The sequence below is a fragment of the Neofelis nebulosa genome, chromosome 1 (genome assembly GCF_028018385.1).
Source record: "Neofelis nebulosa isolate mNeoNeb1 chromosome 1, mNeoNeb1.pri, whole genome shotgun sequence".
NCBI classification, from domain to species: domain Eukaryota; kingdom Metazoa; phylum Chordata; class Mammalia; order Carnivora; family Felidae; genus Neofelis; species Neofelis nebulosa.
In genome coordinates this window covers 125,831,043-125,848,540 of record NC_080782.1, presented here as the reverse complement: position 1 = coordinate 125,848,540, position 17,498 = coordinate 125,831,043, and positions in this window count along the sequence as shown.

The following is a 17,498-nucleotide window of genomic DNA, read 5'->3' as shown; positions in this document are numbered from 1 at the left end:
AATGAAATAAATGTTTGTATACTCATGTATATATTGGTGTATAACAGATTTCTAGAAACCAAATTGCCGAGTTGAAGAGTAACACATTTAAGTTTGGTAGATACTAGGGCCCCTAGGTGGCTCAGTTGGTTGAGCATTCAACTTCAGCTCAGGTCACGATCTCACCATTCATGGTTTCTAGCCCCATGTAGGGCTCTGCACTAGTCAGCTCAGAGCCTCCTTCAGATTCTCTGTCTCCCTCTCTCTCTGCCCCTCCCCTGTTCATACTCTCTCTCTCAAAAATAACATTAAAGGGGCGCCTGGGTGGCTCGGTCGGTTAAGCGTCCGACTTCGGCTCAGGTCATGATCTCACGGTCCGTGGGTTCGAGCCCCGCGTCGGGCTGTGTGCTGACAGCTCAGAGCCCGGAGCCTGTTTCAGATTCTGTGTCTCCCTCTCTCTCTGCCCCTCCCCTGTTCATGCTCTGTCTCTCTCTGTCTCAAAAGTAAATAAACGTTAAAAAAAAATAAAAAAAAAATAACTTTAAAAAGAATAATAATAAAAAAATACATTTGGTAGCTAACTACCAAACCTACCTCAGAAGAGGCTTTATAGGAGAATGGCTTTTTGCTTAAAATTTCACCAACAATGGATATTCTGTATATTTTTATTTTTTGTCAATATGATGAAAAAAACAATGGTACCCATTATTTCACTTGCATCTTCCTAATTACAAGTAGAGTAATAGAGAGAGAAAGAGAGAGAGAGGGAGGGAGGGAGGGAGGGAGGGAGATTCATCCCATAACCAGCTTCTTGGCTGGTTGTATTACTTAGGTGAATTACCCATCCAACTCCATATCCTATAGATGCTTGAAAATAAAGTTGTTTATTTTAAAGTTTATTTATTTCTTTTTGAGAGAGAGGGAGAGAGCACATGCAAGCAAGAGCAAGGGAGGGTCAGAGAGAGGGAAAGAGAGAATCTCAAGAAGGCTCTGAGCTCAATCTCAGGAACCGTGAGATCATGACCTGAGCCGAAATCAAGAGTCAGACACTCAACCAACTGAGCCACCCAGGTGCCCCAAAAATAAAGTTTTTCCTGGGGCGCCTGGGTGGCGCAGTCGGTTAAGCGTCCGACTTCAGCCAGGTCACGATCTCGCGGTCCGTGAGTTCGAGCCCGGTGTCAGGCTCTGGGCTGGTGGCTCGGAGCCTGGAGCCTGTTTCCGATTCTGTGTCTCCCTCTCTCTCTGCCCCTCTCCCGTTCATGCTCTGTCTCTCTCTGTCCAAAAATAAATAAAAAACGTTGAAAAAAAATTTAAAAAAAAAAAAAATAAAGTTTTTCCTGAAACAACCCATTTTGCAGATGAGAAATATGGAAAATATATAGAGATGAAATTCAAACCCTCGTAAAACCCCCTTTTTACTCTTGAGGCTGCACTTTCTCCGCTATGTCACTTTATCAAAAAGCCTCATGTTAGGGGCACATGGCTAGCTCAGTTGGTAATGCATGTGACTCTTGATCTTGGAATTGGATGTTCAAGCCCTACATTGGGTGTGGAGCCCACTTAAAAAAAAAAAGCCTCATTTTACCCAAATATGGAAACCCCAAAGGGAAGTGACTCACTCAAGCACTCACAGCTCCATAGCTAGTTGCCCATCTCAGTGTAGACCACTCGTAGGCTTTTCACCACCCTGGTCTTCCCAGAAAACAATGTTGAAAAATGCCAAAAGGCTGTTCAGGCAAACATTTCAGATTTGCCTGCCTATTATCTGTGTCCTTAGAAATAAAGAACCAACCCAAGGTACAAGGGTCAAAGATAAAATAGAAACACCAAGAAACATGGAGACCTTGGCCCCATTCCATCCATATAACAGTCAAAGAAGAGGGCTTATAGCCCTACAAGTAAGCCCTAGTGAAAATGGCTTTGTCACTTCCCAACACCCACCTGCCAAACTACAAAAGTTTTTTAAAACTCTGAAGCTGAATGAACTATTAATCACAAGCATAAGTAGCAAATAGTTTGAGTTCTGCTCTTTATAAAATCAGGATGTTTATTTTACAGTTCTTTTATTTAATAACCCAGAATTCCAAGAATTCCATTTCTTTTTTCTCAAATGTGATTAACCCAATGAGAAATATAGGAAATGTGATTTTCTGATATTATTGTTCATATTGATCATAATCTCCTAAAGAAAATGGGGATGGAGGTAAATTATTTCTAAGACACCTAAACTCCTTTCCTTCCAAAAGCACCAATTAAATGCCTGTAAAATGAGTTGATAACAGTTTGAAGCTGGGTTCATGGAAGTTCAATAAACTATTTTTTCTACCTTTGTATGATTAAAACTTTCCAATGATAAAAAGGTAAAAAAAAAAAAAAAAAAAAAAAAAAAAAAAAAGGCCTATGTGCAGACAACAGATTGGACACTGAAGGTTCAGTGACAGAACATAGTTCCTGTTCTTTTGAAGCAATAATCTCTCCTGTTATCACGTTAACATGTTACACATTACAAAACACTTTCAAATTTATTATCTGATTCATCCCATAAGCACATATTACAATTGCAAATTCAACTTGGAAGCCACCTAGTATCTTTTCTTTCCTTTTTTCCTGGTCTTTCTTCATTTTCTGTGATAAATCCAGTCTAGGGAGGGACAGATCTCTAACCAACTGGATTGTGGTTTCAGGTTGGAGGGGTGGGCTGAACCAGGATGGGGAGATTTTTCTTTATTCTATGAGTGGGGCCCTGGGAGGAGTTCGTTTCAGGATGCTTCAGACAGAATTATCAGAATCTTAAATGGCATCTCCACCCTTTTAAATACTTAAGAGTGAGTCTTTCACTCACAAAATCTTTCTTTGAATTCAAGGTGGTTCTCCTGTTTCAAGACAGTTAAACCAGGTCACAAAAAAAGAGCCACTTTCCCAAGATTAGATAGCAAAATGGAGTAAAATTTCCTTAACTTAGTCTCACAGAGTCTCTCTTGATGAAGCCCAACCATGAAGGGCAGAGAATTTATGCTTTACAAGTAAATTATGTTTCTCATCAGCTTGATCACCTACTCCACAGAGCTGCCCAAGTAACCCATTCACCTTGAGAATGTTGTCACCCTCTCAGCTTTCAGAGACCATAAGAATATGTTTCGTGCTGCAATTTCTTTTAGAATTTTCTGCCTACCAATTTTCTCCCATGTGTTTATAGGATCCTTTACTGTGTAAAAATGTTCACTTCTAAACCAGTTAGTCATGAAAATTTTCTTCAGAGAGCTCAGCCATAGTGGCTTGTGCCATCTTGCTCCTTGGTTCTCTAGTTCTTAAGTGTGTGAAGAAGAGCATGAGTTTATGCACATAGACTAGCCTGATTGTCAGAGATAAGCACTCCCTTATTGTTCCCATCTCATCCACAATTACTTCATTCTTCCTGTCTCACGTTTCCCTATTTGCAACCTAGAATTGGGTGCTTCCCCACTCCTTCCTAGAAGTTTAGATAGATTTTGATGTAAAAGCAGGGCCAAGAGCTCTCCAAGTTCTTTCCAAGTCACAGCTCAACAATTGTTTCCTTATCGAAAGATCTACACCAACCACTATGGTGCAGACAACACAATTTCCCACAACAGAAGTAGACAAGGTAAAAGATGATGGACAGAGGTGAGATGGCTGATAAAAAGCCCCAGTTCCCCTAATCATCACCCCTCCAGCTGTGTTGGGAGACCATAAGGACAATCAGCCTGACTCACAGCCAGCGCTACTGCTCCCAGATCACAGAGAGTTAAGAAGTGAAACAGTGCTGGGCCCCAAGGTTGCTGGATGACAAGCATTATGGGATATATTCGTCCCAGGACTAGCTGTTCCTTTCTTGCCTCCTCAGAGTTTAGCATCAGCCTCATCTCATTCGTGTTCTCATTGCTGAGAATCCTTGTTACTGACACAAAGATAAAGATAAAGGGCCAGACTAGAAGACACCCCTACAGCCCCAGGTACAAGAGCTGGCTCAAGTTGAGGACATCAAATTGCTCAAGAATGGGAACCAGATTTTCTCCAGTGGCTCTAAGCACCACCTATTTTCAGCAACTCCTGCACAAGCCATGCTACAGAGATTCAGTAGAGACTGCATGCATGAGTGGCCAGAGGAAAAAAGCTCCTATTATCCCTAAAACTTCCCAGCATCTGCAAGAACACCAAGTAAGGAGAAGGGCAACCAATGAAGCGTGGGCTGAAAGTATGACCTCATCAGGGTGAGCTCCCATTGGCTGAAATTACTCTGGGCAAGACTTTCACATAGTATATTAACCCTTGTCAGGAACACAGACCCCATGAGGGACCCCTCTCCTCCCCTATTGCTCCTTATTTTCAAATTAAGAAAAGGGGATTATGGGGAAAAAATAGACCTGTCCCTAACACTTTTCTTAAAGCATACATAAACAGTGGTTATGAGAAGATTTAGATATCCTCTCCCTAGAATGTATTTTTCAGTGTGTTTTGGATAAAAAAGGAGTCACCTGCAACAGATTGATAATGGAAAGTTGGAGAGGAGGAGACAGAGTGAATGATCAGTATCGTTCTAAACCTGCAGTGGAATGGTTAGAGGGACAAAGACCAAAAAGAATAATAAAAATCAAAATGCCTTGGGGCAGACTGATAAGAAACTGATCTTGTTTCTGCAACTTTTTTTTTTTTTTTTTTTTTTAAGTAAAATCTGCCAATGTGGGGCTGGAACTCACAACCCCAACATCAGATGTTGCATGTTCTACCAACTGAGCCAGACAGGCTCCCTGAAAGTTATTTTTTAAAGTTATCTCCATAGCTACAATCTCCATTTTTAGTGAAAACTGCCAAAAGGTGTCCTGTTTTGTTTTGTGTTCTTTTTTTTTTTTAAGTAAATATCAGCAGACTCACGTTCTCTTGGACTTAAATCCTGTAAGGAATAAAGTTCTCAGTAAACCTGCCTTCCTGCTATCAACACCCCATTATTTGACATAACCAAGAACAAAAGATTCTTTCACGTATGCATCAAAAACTTCTGCATTTAGTGACTAAAGTCAAGGGAAAGGAAGGTACAACTACTAAAACAGCCTTGATTCCATCAAGTAGAAGTTGTTCTCACTTAAGAGCTGATTTGCAAACAAGGCATGTGAGGACTGAATATTTGAGCAGGGAACCCTGTTTCCATACTATAGGCAGAGGCTGCTTGGGAACATAATTATATATTTTCTTCTAAATTGTTTTAAACTTAAAATTGACAGAATGTAATATGCTGGATTGTTGCATGTTGTTGTTTTCCTAAGGGCTTAAATACAGCTATTCTCTAGAGAAGTAGGCTAAACCAATGACTGGTTCACTTTCGATACAGTGTAACTCCCACACCAGACTCCTACTTTGTAGCCAGGCCTATTAAGAGTTCGAAACATGTCGGAACCTGTGGCAAACTCTTCAAACTGGAATTCTACAAAAGATAAATTTTACCACAGTGAAACAAGACTAAAGACCAAAATCCTCTGGAGAGAATGGATTCTTATTTGGGGATGTCCTTGGGAAACATATCGTGCAAGGTACAGGCTGTGAGGAAGAGACATTATTCACCTAGTGGTCATGTCCCAGGTGCCTTGTAAAACCTTTTATCTGTGACACCTTCACTCATTCAGGTGACCTTTATGCAGCACTTCTATGTGCCTGGTAGTATTATTCTAAAGATGTGTCAAACTCCTCTTGATTTATGCTTAGCTCCCACCACTACCAGAAATAACCTATAAGTGATAAGTCTATTCCCTTTTGTAAGCTTCCTTAATAAATTTTACTATTTGTTGAGCACCTACTATGTGCCAAGTACTTTCCATCAGAGGTTTCCAAACTTTCTCTCAGTAAGTTGTCCACCATTCCCTTGGGCCAAAAGAAATATCTAACAGCTCCATTTATTAAACAATTAGATCTTCGCGAAGCCTGGGGGGTCAGTTGGATGAGCGTCCAACTCTTGATTTTCATTTTGGGTCATGATCCCGAGGTCACTGGATCAAGGCCTGCATTGGGCTACATGCTAAACATGAAGCCTGCTTAAGGTTTTCTCTCTCTCTCTCTCCCTCTGCCCCTCTCCCCCACTCATGCCCTCTCTCTCTAAAAAAAATAATTAATTAATTTAATTTAATTAAAATACTAAATAATTAGATCCAAACAAATTAAAAAGCATTTACATATTCACAACCTAGTAGTTATTTGGAAAAAATAATGCATGTAAATTGAAAGAAAAATATTTTTATTTTATTCTTTTTTAAAGTCCTTTTTAAAGTTTATTTATTTATTTGGAAAGACAGAGAGACCATGAGCAGGGGTGGGGCAGAGAGAGAAGAGAGGAAGAATCCCAAGCAGACTCCACGCTGTCAGCACAGAGGCCAACATGGGGGTCAATCTCATGAACCATGAGATGATCACCAGAGCTGAGATCAAAAGCTGGAGGCCTAACCAACTGAGCCATCCAGTGCCCCCTTATTTTATTCTTAAATAACCACAATTATTTATTAATGGGATTCAGGCACCTACTGCACACTGCTCAACTTCTTAATCGGATCAGATACCACCACCCTCATTCTGTGTTCCACGTTGATTTTCATATGGTATTTGCCTTTTATCTCACTGAAACCCCCACTCTGTGAAGATACCACAACACAGGCCTCAAGGAACGTAGCACAATCTAATGTTGAAATTACCAACTGCCTCTGGTACCCAACATAAGTCATTGTGTTCCCTCAGAAGTTTGCAAATCCCACGGTGGTCCCATGTGAGTTCACTGCAGAGCCTTAGGGTGCCCCAACACAGTTTGGGAACCATGGACGTGCACTCTTCCACTTCAGCCTCAAAACAGACCTGCGTTGTAGGTACAACTACAAATGTACAGATCTGGGAAATGAGGCTGAGGACAGTTAAGTAATTTACAAAGCTCACGTAGCTAGTAAGTGGTGGCTCTGGGAACTAAAGCTAGGTCTACCAGACTCAACATCCACATGCTCTTCCTGTTAACCATGATACGTCTCATCGGCTCTGCAGGATATTAGAATCAAAGACTCTCAGATCTGGAAGGGATATCAGGGGTAACATAGTCCCAGCACTCAGAAAACTAATGACTGAGAAGTGCAATGATTTGACCAAGGCACGCACCTGCTTTAAAGACAGAGGTGAAGCCCAGGCTACTATGTGGATTCTTCATCCAGTGGCTTCTTGAGAAACCGTGCATGGGAAGTAAAAAGAAAAAAGTTAAAATTACCTATCTAGGGGGACCTGGATGGCTTAGCTGGTTGGGTGTCTGACTCTTAATTTTGCCTCAGGTCATGATCTCAGGGTTCATGGGATTCAACCCCACAACAGGCTCTTCGGTGATAGCACTGAGCCTGCTTGGGATTCTCTCTCTCCCTCTCTCTCTTCTCCTCCCCCACTCATGTGTGCCCACATACCCGTGCACACTCTCTCTCACTCAAAATAAATAAATAAACATTTTTTTAAAAACTGCATATCTAGGGATGCCTGGGTGGCTCAGTTGGTTAAGCATCTGACTTCAGCTCAGGTCATGATCTCAAGGTTTGTGAGTTTGAGCCCTGCATTGTGTGAGCTCAAGCCCCACTGGGGGCTCCTCACTCTCTCTCCTTCTCTCTCTGCACCTCATGGGATTCTCTCTTTCTCCCTCTCTCTGCCCCTTGCTCACTTGCACTCTCTGTCTCAAAGCAAAACAAAACAAAACACACTGCATATCTAAAATGTCTTAATTGTATCTTCAAATTTGATTGATAGTTTGACTCAGAATTGGATTTTAAGCTAGAAATCAATTTCCATGGGACATTTAAAGGCATTTCTCCATTGCCTTTTAGCTTCTAATGGCATTTTTGAGAAATATGATCATTCTTATTTCTGTCCCTTTGTGGACACCCTGTGTTTCCCCTCTGGAAGCTTCTGGGATCTTCTCTTTTTATTTATTTATTTATTTATTTATTTATTTATTTATTTATTTATTTTTGGTAATCTCCACATCCAACATGGGGCTCAAACTCCCGACCCTGAGATCAAGAGTCGCATGCTCTTCCAACTAAGCTAGCCAGGCGCCCCTGGGATCTTTTCTTTACGCAGGTTCCAGGGTTTGGGAGTGATGGCTGCTGTGCTGCACAACCCAGATTCCCCTTAAGGAATGCAGGACTTACTCCCCCAGCTTCTGGGAATGCTGCCATGACCCGCAGCTGTCAGCCCTCTCCGCAGAATGCTTTGGCTGAAGAAAACCTCCAGCGTGGCCTGTACTGCATAGCTGAGAACATGGGAGTGTGAACAGCTCAGCTCCCTCACCTCAGTTGGCAACAGCTGTGAAGACTCATCCCAGCTCTAGAGCTCCCTGTGGAGCTCAGCTGAGATCTTCCCTGGGCCTGCACCACAACCCATTTCTTCCTCTGCCCAGTCTTGTTTCCTTCTCCTTCCTTCCACAACTATTGACCCCAAGTACACCCTCTCATAAGTGCCCTGCCTGCTACTTTCCATCTCTGAATTGGCTTCCCAGAGAAGCCACCTTGAAACTACAACATGCTTTGCATTCAACATGTCCAACAATCTGTTGGCCCCATATTATTGCTAATGTCTACCTGTATTGTGAATACGATGGCATTATGCCCATTTTATAGATGCACAAACTCTGGCTGTGGAAGCAACAAAACAAAACAAAAAATGAAAAACAAAAAACAGAACAACAAGGCCACACAGGTAGTAAGCAGCAGAAATGGGATCTGAAACTAGGTCTGCCTCAGTGCAAAATCAGTGCAGTGTTCATTTCTGGAGCGGCTATGGGAGTTTTTGATACACACACAGGGTCTCCGGCTTTCTGAGGAAGGAAAGAGGAGCAGGCATCTGCATGAGTGGAAACACAGGAGTCCAGGACACAGCATGAGCACAGTTACCCATCTTTTCTCAGTGCAAGGCGTTTTGTTCCTGTGGGAGAAAACTGACTGTGCCTGCTGCAATGGCTGATGTGCTGTCAGATACCATGGCAACCACTCAGATAAAAGCTGAATGTTTCTAGGTGAGAGGTTCTGATAAACAGTGGACTGGTGAAAAGAAACAAAATAAAGTTGGGGAAACAGAGATTCCATCTAGTGCTTTTCTCTTCGGACAAAGATTTGATATTTAATTTTATTTCCGGCAAAGCTCATGTGATATCGGAGAGATTCTTTCTTTCTTCACCTCAGTTGCTCTTTTGTAAAAATTAAATGGTTGGGGTAAAACTGACTGGCTCAGTTGGTAGAGCATGTGACTCTTGATCTTGGAGTCATGAGTTCAAGCCCCGCGTTGGGCATGCAGCTTACTTAAAAAAATAAATAAAATTGGGGCACCTGGGTAGCTCAGTTGGTTAAGCGTCTGACTTGGGCTCAGGTCTGATCTCACCGTTTGTGAGTTCGAGCCTCGTGTCAGGCTCTGTGATGACAGCTCAGAGCCTGGAGCCCGCTTCGGATTCTATGCCTCCCTCTCCCACTTGCACTCTGTGTCTTTCTCTCTCTCAAAATAGATAAATAAACATTTAAAAACATTTAAAATAAATAAATAAATAAAATCAAAAGGTTAAAATGAATAAATCCCGTGGGTTTAAAAAATTTCATGAATAACCACATACTGCATTGAACACCTATTACCAAATCTTAGACCTTCATTCAGCAAATACTTACTGAATCCCCGTAGGAGCTAGGGAAAGTTCTAGGCACTGGAGATGTGTAAGTCAACAAAACATTGGAAAACCCTGTGCTGCAGTTGCTCCCATTGCACTGGAACACTCACATAGTGCTCACCCTGTGCCAAGCAGAGGTCTGAGCACTTTAGACGTGACAACTTGTTTAATCATCATGACGTCTCTATGAAGTAGGTACTATTAACATCATCCCCATTTTATAGATAAAAATGAAAGTACAGAAACATCAAGTTACACTAATCAGTTATGGAGCTGAGAGGTGAAGCAGGAGCCAGGCAGGCTGGCTTCAGAGTGTAGGCTTTTATGTCACTACTAACTCTGGGAAAGTCCAATGGCACTACTTTAAAAATATATTGTTTTTCAAATTCTTGCCAAAAGATAATGGCCTTGTAAACCTGGCATAGAAGGCCACTTTTGATACAGTCCATACTTAAAAGTTTTACAACTGAAAGAAAAAATGTATATTTGATGTTAATAGAAATTGAGAGACAGAAGTCATTCTTTTACTAGCCAAGTAAAATTCCAAATAGGAATGATAACCACACGTCACTCCAATACAGTTGTATAGCTATAATTTAAATGAATATAGTGCCAGCTGGGAGCTTTGAGAAATTTATTTTTCTTACTAAATTTCTTTCTGGTTTATATATTCCTTGAAATAATCTGACAACTAGAAATAATCATCTTCACTTCATTTTGTAGGTGACAACTAATAATTATAATACACTGTTTGTGGCTATTGACTAATGTCACTCACAGAAGGCTCTCTATAACAAAGGAGGGTCTGTTGAAGAACTTGCTGGTTCTTGAGCTCTTGGGTGCACCCTCTGGTGGTGACAATGGTCGTGCCCAAGCTCAGGGCAAGCTCCAAAAGAAAGTGGTTGTCTGAGAAGCATGGGCAAATTTCCAGATTGTTCCATTAGTGCTGGAAGGGCTCTTTGATGTCATCTTGTCCAGGTACCTCAACTTACCGAGTGAAGAGTAAACTCGGGTTCAAGGGGAAAGAAGGCAATGGCAGATGCAGAGATAGAGCCCAGGCTCTATCTGGCATGATCAATGGCATGATCAACTGTCCCTGTTTTCCCATGTGGAACTTCTGGCCTTAAACTTAGGGAAGTCCAGGGAACAACAGAATGAGTTGGTCACTCTGCCTCTTGGTTCTAGTAGTCCAGTGCTTTTTACTTTTATTATTACTTTTTAAAGAATCACAGGTTAAAAAAAAAAAATTTTAAGTTTAGTAATTATTTTGAGAGAGAGAGAGAGAGAAAGCGTGAGGGGGAGAGGGGCAGAGAGAGGGACACACAGAATATAAAGCAGGTTCCAGGCTCTGAGCTGTCAGCACAGAGCCCAACATGGAGTGGAACCCATGGACAGCAGACTTCAAGATCATGACCTGAACCGAAGTCAGATGCTTAACGGATGGTTGAGGTATGGTTCTGACTGCCCTCTATCCAACAAATACCTCTTCTTCCTCCTGACTCAAGTCAGTAATTCCATCATCAGAGTTTAATTACTGCAGCTTAAGCCAAAAAAAAGCTTTACTCCTTTTTCTAACTTATTTTCTTTTATTTTAATTTAGAGAGAGTGTGTGTGTGTGCATGCAAGTGGGAGAGGGAGGCAGAGGGACAGAGAGAGACAGACAGACAGACAGACAGAAACTTAAGCAGGCTCCATGCTCAGCATGGAGCCCAACACAGGGCTCTGTCCCAGGACCCTGAGATAATGACCTGAGCCAAAATCAAGAGTCAGAAGCTTATCCAAGTGAGCCACCCAGAAGCCCCACAAAGGCTTTATTCTTATTAATGCAAATTCCCTTTGCAAAGGTTATGAATCAGCCATCAGTCTCTCCAAATAAAAGACTCAGAGCTCAGAAGCTCCAACTACTTCCTGGCCTTTCCAGTGCACCGGTCCTTGTCTGTGTGTACAAGATTCAGGCTCACACGCTCATGCAGGCTCTTTGCCAGTCTGCATTTCCTCTGCCTATGCTCCTTTCCATGCCCCTTCACTCGCTGGGGATATCCCTCCATCCAGATCCCATTATAGGGTCACATGAGACAAGTGTCTCATAGAATAAAGTCTAAACTCCTCTCCTTGCTTGTGAAGACCTGTTTGATTTGCTAACAGGTAAGCTTTCAAGTATAAGGCCTTGGTCTCTCTATATATTCTATAGAATACATTTGCCATATACTTCCAGAACCTAACCTGGTGCACAGTATGCAGAACTGCTCAAAAAATATACATGTCGGGACCCCTGGGTGGCTGTCACTTAAGCATCCAACTTCAGCTGAGGTCATGATCTCACCATTGGTGGGTTTGAACCCTGCAATGGGCTCTGTGCTGATAGCTCAGAGCTTGGAGCCTGCTTTGGATCCTGTGTCTCCCTCTCTCTGCCCTTCCCCACTCACACTGTCTCTCTCAAAAATAAACATTGAAAAAAAAATCTAAAAATATGCATGTTGATCCACTGATTCAGCTCTTTCTGCACACATTTATCACCCAAGACTTCCTGACTAAAGCCTCCTCTCACAAACTCCCAATAACACCCTGACCTTGCACATGCACTCAACGGTCAGAATTTATCGGCTGTACCTAGATTCTTGAGCTTTTTACTCTGGAACTCCCTGCTTTTCATTTCCACCAACCTAGTCTACCCACCCTTCAAGGTCCATTCAAGTCCTGCTTTTGCCACAAGGCTTCCTGAGCACTCCAACCTGCCATGACTCCTCCTTTGCCATATAACTGCTGTGCTAGCTGGCTCTCCAGCTTAAATTGTCCTGGGTTTCTGCACTGCCCTGGGGCTGCAACCTTACACTATTCATCCCCTGGGTTCCTTTGCCTGTGTTGCCTCCCTGAAGATCTGTCTTTTTTCCAGCTCCCTCTCTCAGATGCCTGACACAGTCTCACAGCTTCAACTATTCCCTCTCCATTGTGGATTCATAATCTAGACCTTCAAAATTCTATCCTTTCTTCCCAGTGCCTGAGCCAAATTTCCAACTACCAACCAAACATTTCGATTGGACTTTGCTGCCATTACCTTCCTCACCAAATGAAGCCCTGACTTGTCAGGTGATACCATTACCTTCCTTCCCTCCAGTCACACAGGCTGGAAAATACTAAGACTGAGGTAGGGATCAGGGATGAGGGAGACAGGCAAATTAAGTACCAAGACATAACAGTTCTTCTTGAGAGAGATATGTCAATATTTCATCAGCACCACCACCACCACCAGTTCATAGCTCACATGGCAGTCAGAGTGATCTTTTAAAAATATGAGTTGGTTGGGGTGCCTGGGTGGCTCAGTCGGGTAAGCGGCCGACTTCGGCTCAGGTCATGATCTCACGGTCGGTGAGTTCGAGCCCCACGTCGAGCTCTGTGCTGACAGCTCAGAGCCTGGAGCCTGTTTCGGATTCTGTGTCTCCCTCTCTCTGACCCTCCCCCATTCATGCTCTGTCTCTCTCTGTCTCAAAAATAACTAAACGTTAAAAAAAATTTTTTTTTTTTTAAATGTGAGTTGGTCATGATGCCTGCATGGCTCAGTAGCTTTAAACGTCTGAAGCTGGGTTTCAGCTCAGGTCACGATCTCATGGTTTATGAGACTGAGCCCTGCATCGTGCTGTCAGCACAGAGTCTGCTTGGGATTCTCTCTCTCCCTCTCTCTCTGCTCCTCCCCTCCTCATGCACGCACGCTTGTGTGCGTGACTGTTCTCTCTCTGTCTCTCAAAATAAATAAACTTTAAAAAATTTAAACGAAAGTGTGAATTAGTCAGGGTACTGGGGTGACTCAGTCAGTAGAGCATGTGACTCTTGATCTCGGGGTCATGAGCTCAAGTCTCACTTTGGGTATGGAGTTTACTTAAAAACAAATAAAGAAATTAAAAGCAAAATGTGAGTCAGATTCCCTTCACTCCCCATACATAAAAGTAAAATTGTGCAATGACTTCCTATTGCACATAGAATGAAGGACCCACATGGTCTGGCACGTGTTGCTCCCTTTATCTTTCTCAGCTTTCTCTCTCCTGGACTCCAACAAGATCTCTGAGCATTTACCTTTGGGGTTCCCCTGTTAGGGAACCTTGTCCCTGACTGTTTGCATGGCTAGCATTTTTAAAAACCATCTTCACCTTGAACCCAACCCTAAGTATTTTGAGAAATATCAGAAGGGTTACTTATGATCTCCCATATTTTGGTTATACTTGAGTTTGTACCTGAAGTGACCTATGTCCTCCTCTCTAATAACACAATTCCTGTTTCTCCTTGATAGTCCAGCCAAGGGGCACCTGGGTGGCTCACTTGGTTAACACTTTGACTCAGGTCATGATCTCACAGTTCGTGGGTTTGAGCCCACGTCGGACTCTGCCTGACAGTGCAAAGCCTGCTTGGGATGCTCTGTCTCCCTTTCTCTCTTCCCCTCACCCCTCTCTCTTCCTCTCTCTCAAAAATAAATAAATAAACATTAAAATATTCAAAACTAAACAAATAAGTAAAGTCCAGCCAATATTGTCTCCTCCTTGAGACTGACACAGCTGAAATCATCCCCCGCCATGAATCTCATAGAACTTAGGATCAGAACTATCATTCAGTACTTATTAGACCCTCTCCTTGTTTCAGTGTTGTCAGTTTTTAAGTATGTATGTATATTGTTTTATTTTTCAGATATAAAATTTCTTCTGAGAGCAAGGACAGTCTTTATATTCTGAATTGTATCAAGTCCACTACACCTAGCTTAACATCTGTACAGCCCTTTATTTCCTTTTTAAAGTGGAAATTCTTTTTTTTAATTAACTTATTTTTGAGAGAGAGAGAACACATGTGAGAGAGGGGCAGAGAGAGGGATTCTCTCTCTACTGAGAAAGAGAGAGAATCCCAGGAGATGCAGAGGGAGAAGGAGAGAGAAAGGGAGAGAGAGTGAAGAGCCTGGAGCAGGGCTCCAGCTCACGAATGGTGACATCATGATCTGAGCCGAAGTCAGGCGCTTAACCAACTGAGCCACCCAGGTGCCCCTGTACAGTCCTTTAAAAGACATTTTAAATAGCTAACGGGTATATCTCTTAAAATAATAACTTCACTTAAACTTCTCTTAAAATTAATTCACATTTGAAAATCAAAGCAATATAAAACAATGGAAAAGCCTTGTTCCCATCTTGTCCACATCTATCCATATCCTATCTACCTCATCTCTGAGCCTACAAGAAACCACTTTTATTAGTTTCTTATATATTATTCCTATGTTTCTTTCTTTAAAATTTTTTTTAATGTTTATTTATTTATGAGAGAGACAGAGACAGAATGCGAGTGGGTTAGGGGCAGAGAGAGAAGGAGACACAGAATCCAAGGCAGGCTCCAGGCTCTGCACTGTCAGCACAGAGCCCAATGCAGGGCTCAAACTCACGAACCACGAGATCATGACCGGAGCTGAAACTGGATGCTTAACCAACTGAGCCACCCAGACACCCCGATTATTCCTATGTTTCCTTATGCTAATGTGAATAAATGTTAATATGTATTTTTCTTACTCCCCCTATGTATACAAAAGGGGCACATTCTTCACGCTGTTCTGTACCTTTCTCTTTGCACTTAGCAGCATATCTTGGAGATCTCTTTATAACAGTACATAGAGAGGAGATATTCCCGATCACTTTTTCCAGGCTACAGGGAATACCACTGTGTGGTTAGTTTATTTTACCTATTCCCTGATGATGGGCTGTTTCTATCTTTGCTATTATAAACAATGCTCTAATGAATAATCCTGTACATATCATTTCACATTTGTGAGGTTGTACCTGCAGATAGATTCCAAACAGTGGATTCCAGATTAAAAGGTAAATGCATCTATAATTTTCATAGATAGCTCCAGATTCCGGTTCTCAGGGCTATGGGATTTTGCATTCCCTTCAGCAATGGGAATGAGTGACTATTTCTCTATAGCTGTGCTAACGAACTCTTGGACTTGTGCTTTCTCATCTACAAGGAGAGCAATGGTACCTCAGTGTAGTTGCTGATTCTATTGCTCTCATTTTGACTGAGTTTGAGCATCTCTTCATATGATGAAGTTTTTTTTTCTTTGACTATGGACTATCCATGTTCTTTGTCAATTTTTCTAGTAAGCTGCTATCTTTTCTCAGTTTCTAGGCTCACACTAGATTAAATTAGGTAGATTAAATTTAGTCCGCAGTATGAATTGTAAATCTTTTCCCCAGACTTATTTGTCTTTTGATTTTACTTATGGTATAATCAATTGTTTTTGATGGGGCACCCGGGTGGCTCAGTTGGGTTAAGCATCTGACTCTTAATCTTAGCTCAGGTCTTGATTTCAGGGTCATGAGTTCAAGCCCTACATTGGGGTCCACAATGGGTGTAGAGCTTAATTTAAAAAACTGTTTAAAATAAACAAACAAACAAACAAACAAACAAATAAATAATTGTTTTTGAGGGGCGCCTGGGTGGCTTTGACAGTTAAGCATCCGACTTCGGCTGAGGTCATGATCTCGCTGTCGCCTAGTTCAAGTCTTGCAACGGGCTCTGTGATGACAGCCTAGAGCCTGGAGCCTGCTTCACATTCTGTGTCTCCCTCTCTCTCTCTGCTTCTCCCCCACTTGTGTTCTGTCTTTCTCTCTCAAAAATAAATAAAATGTAAAAAAAAAAATTTTTTAAAAAGAAGATATACAATGACAAGTGCATGAAAAGATGCCCCACAGCATATGTCATCAAAGAAGTGCAAATTAAAACAATAAAGAGATACCATTACACACCTACTAGAATCCTCCAAATTCAGAGCACTAACACCACCACGTGCTGGCAAAGATGTGGAACAGCAGGAATGCTAATACACTGCTGGTGGGGATGCAAAATAGTACAGCCATTTTGGAAGATAGTTTAGCAGCGTCTTACAAAACAAATCATCCTCTTACCATGCAACCTAGCAATTGTCCTTCATATTTACCCAAAGGAGTTAAAAACGTACGTTCTCCCAGGGCACCTGGCTGGCTCAGTCAGTTAAGTGTCCAACTTCGGCTCAGGTCATGATCTCATGGTCGGTGAGTTCGAGCCCCACGTCGAGCTCTGTGCTGACAGCTCAGAGCCTGGAGCCTGCTTTGGATTCTGTGTCTCCTCTCTCTCTGCCCCTCCCCAATTTGTGCTCTGTCTCTGTCTCTCAAAAACAAATAAATGTAAAATAATTAATTAGCTAATTAATTAATTAAAAAACAGACACAACTCCATTCTCATGGAGTTTACATTCTTGTGAAGGAAACAGACAAATAAAACTAGTATGTAAAATATCTAAAGTGTTAGTGTTGATAAGATTTGCTATCAGAGTAGATGTGGGGTTGAGGAAGAGGAGTCTAGACTTCCTTCATGATTTTTGCTCCGAGCAGCTGAAGGATAGAGTTACCGTTTACTGAGATGGGAAGACTAGAGGATCAAACTGGGAGCTGAGGAGGAAGAGAATGGGAAGCTCTGTTTTGGACATGCTACATTTGAAATGTCTGCTGGATAACCAATTAGGCCCCACTTGAGAATGTCAAGTAGGCAGTTGGATATACAAGTCTGGACTTCAGGTGAAGTCTAATGAAAAATATAATTCCAGTGTAGTAACCAAATGGGAGCAAATATAGATAGAAAATAGAAAATGTCTGAGGAATAAGCCTCAGGGCACCTCATTATTAATAGCTCAGAGAAATGAAAGGGAACCAGCAGACTGAGAGAGGGTGACCAAAGACACAGAAGTAAAACCAGGACTCCCTGGAGTCCTAGAAGCTAAAAGAAGCAACGGTTACTAGTTGGAGCATGGATCATCTATGTCAAGTGCTGACACAGGATCACATAA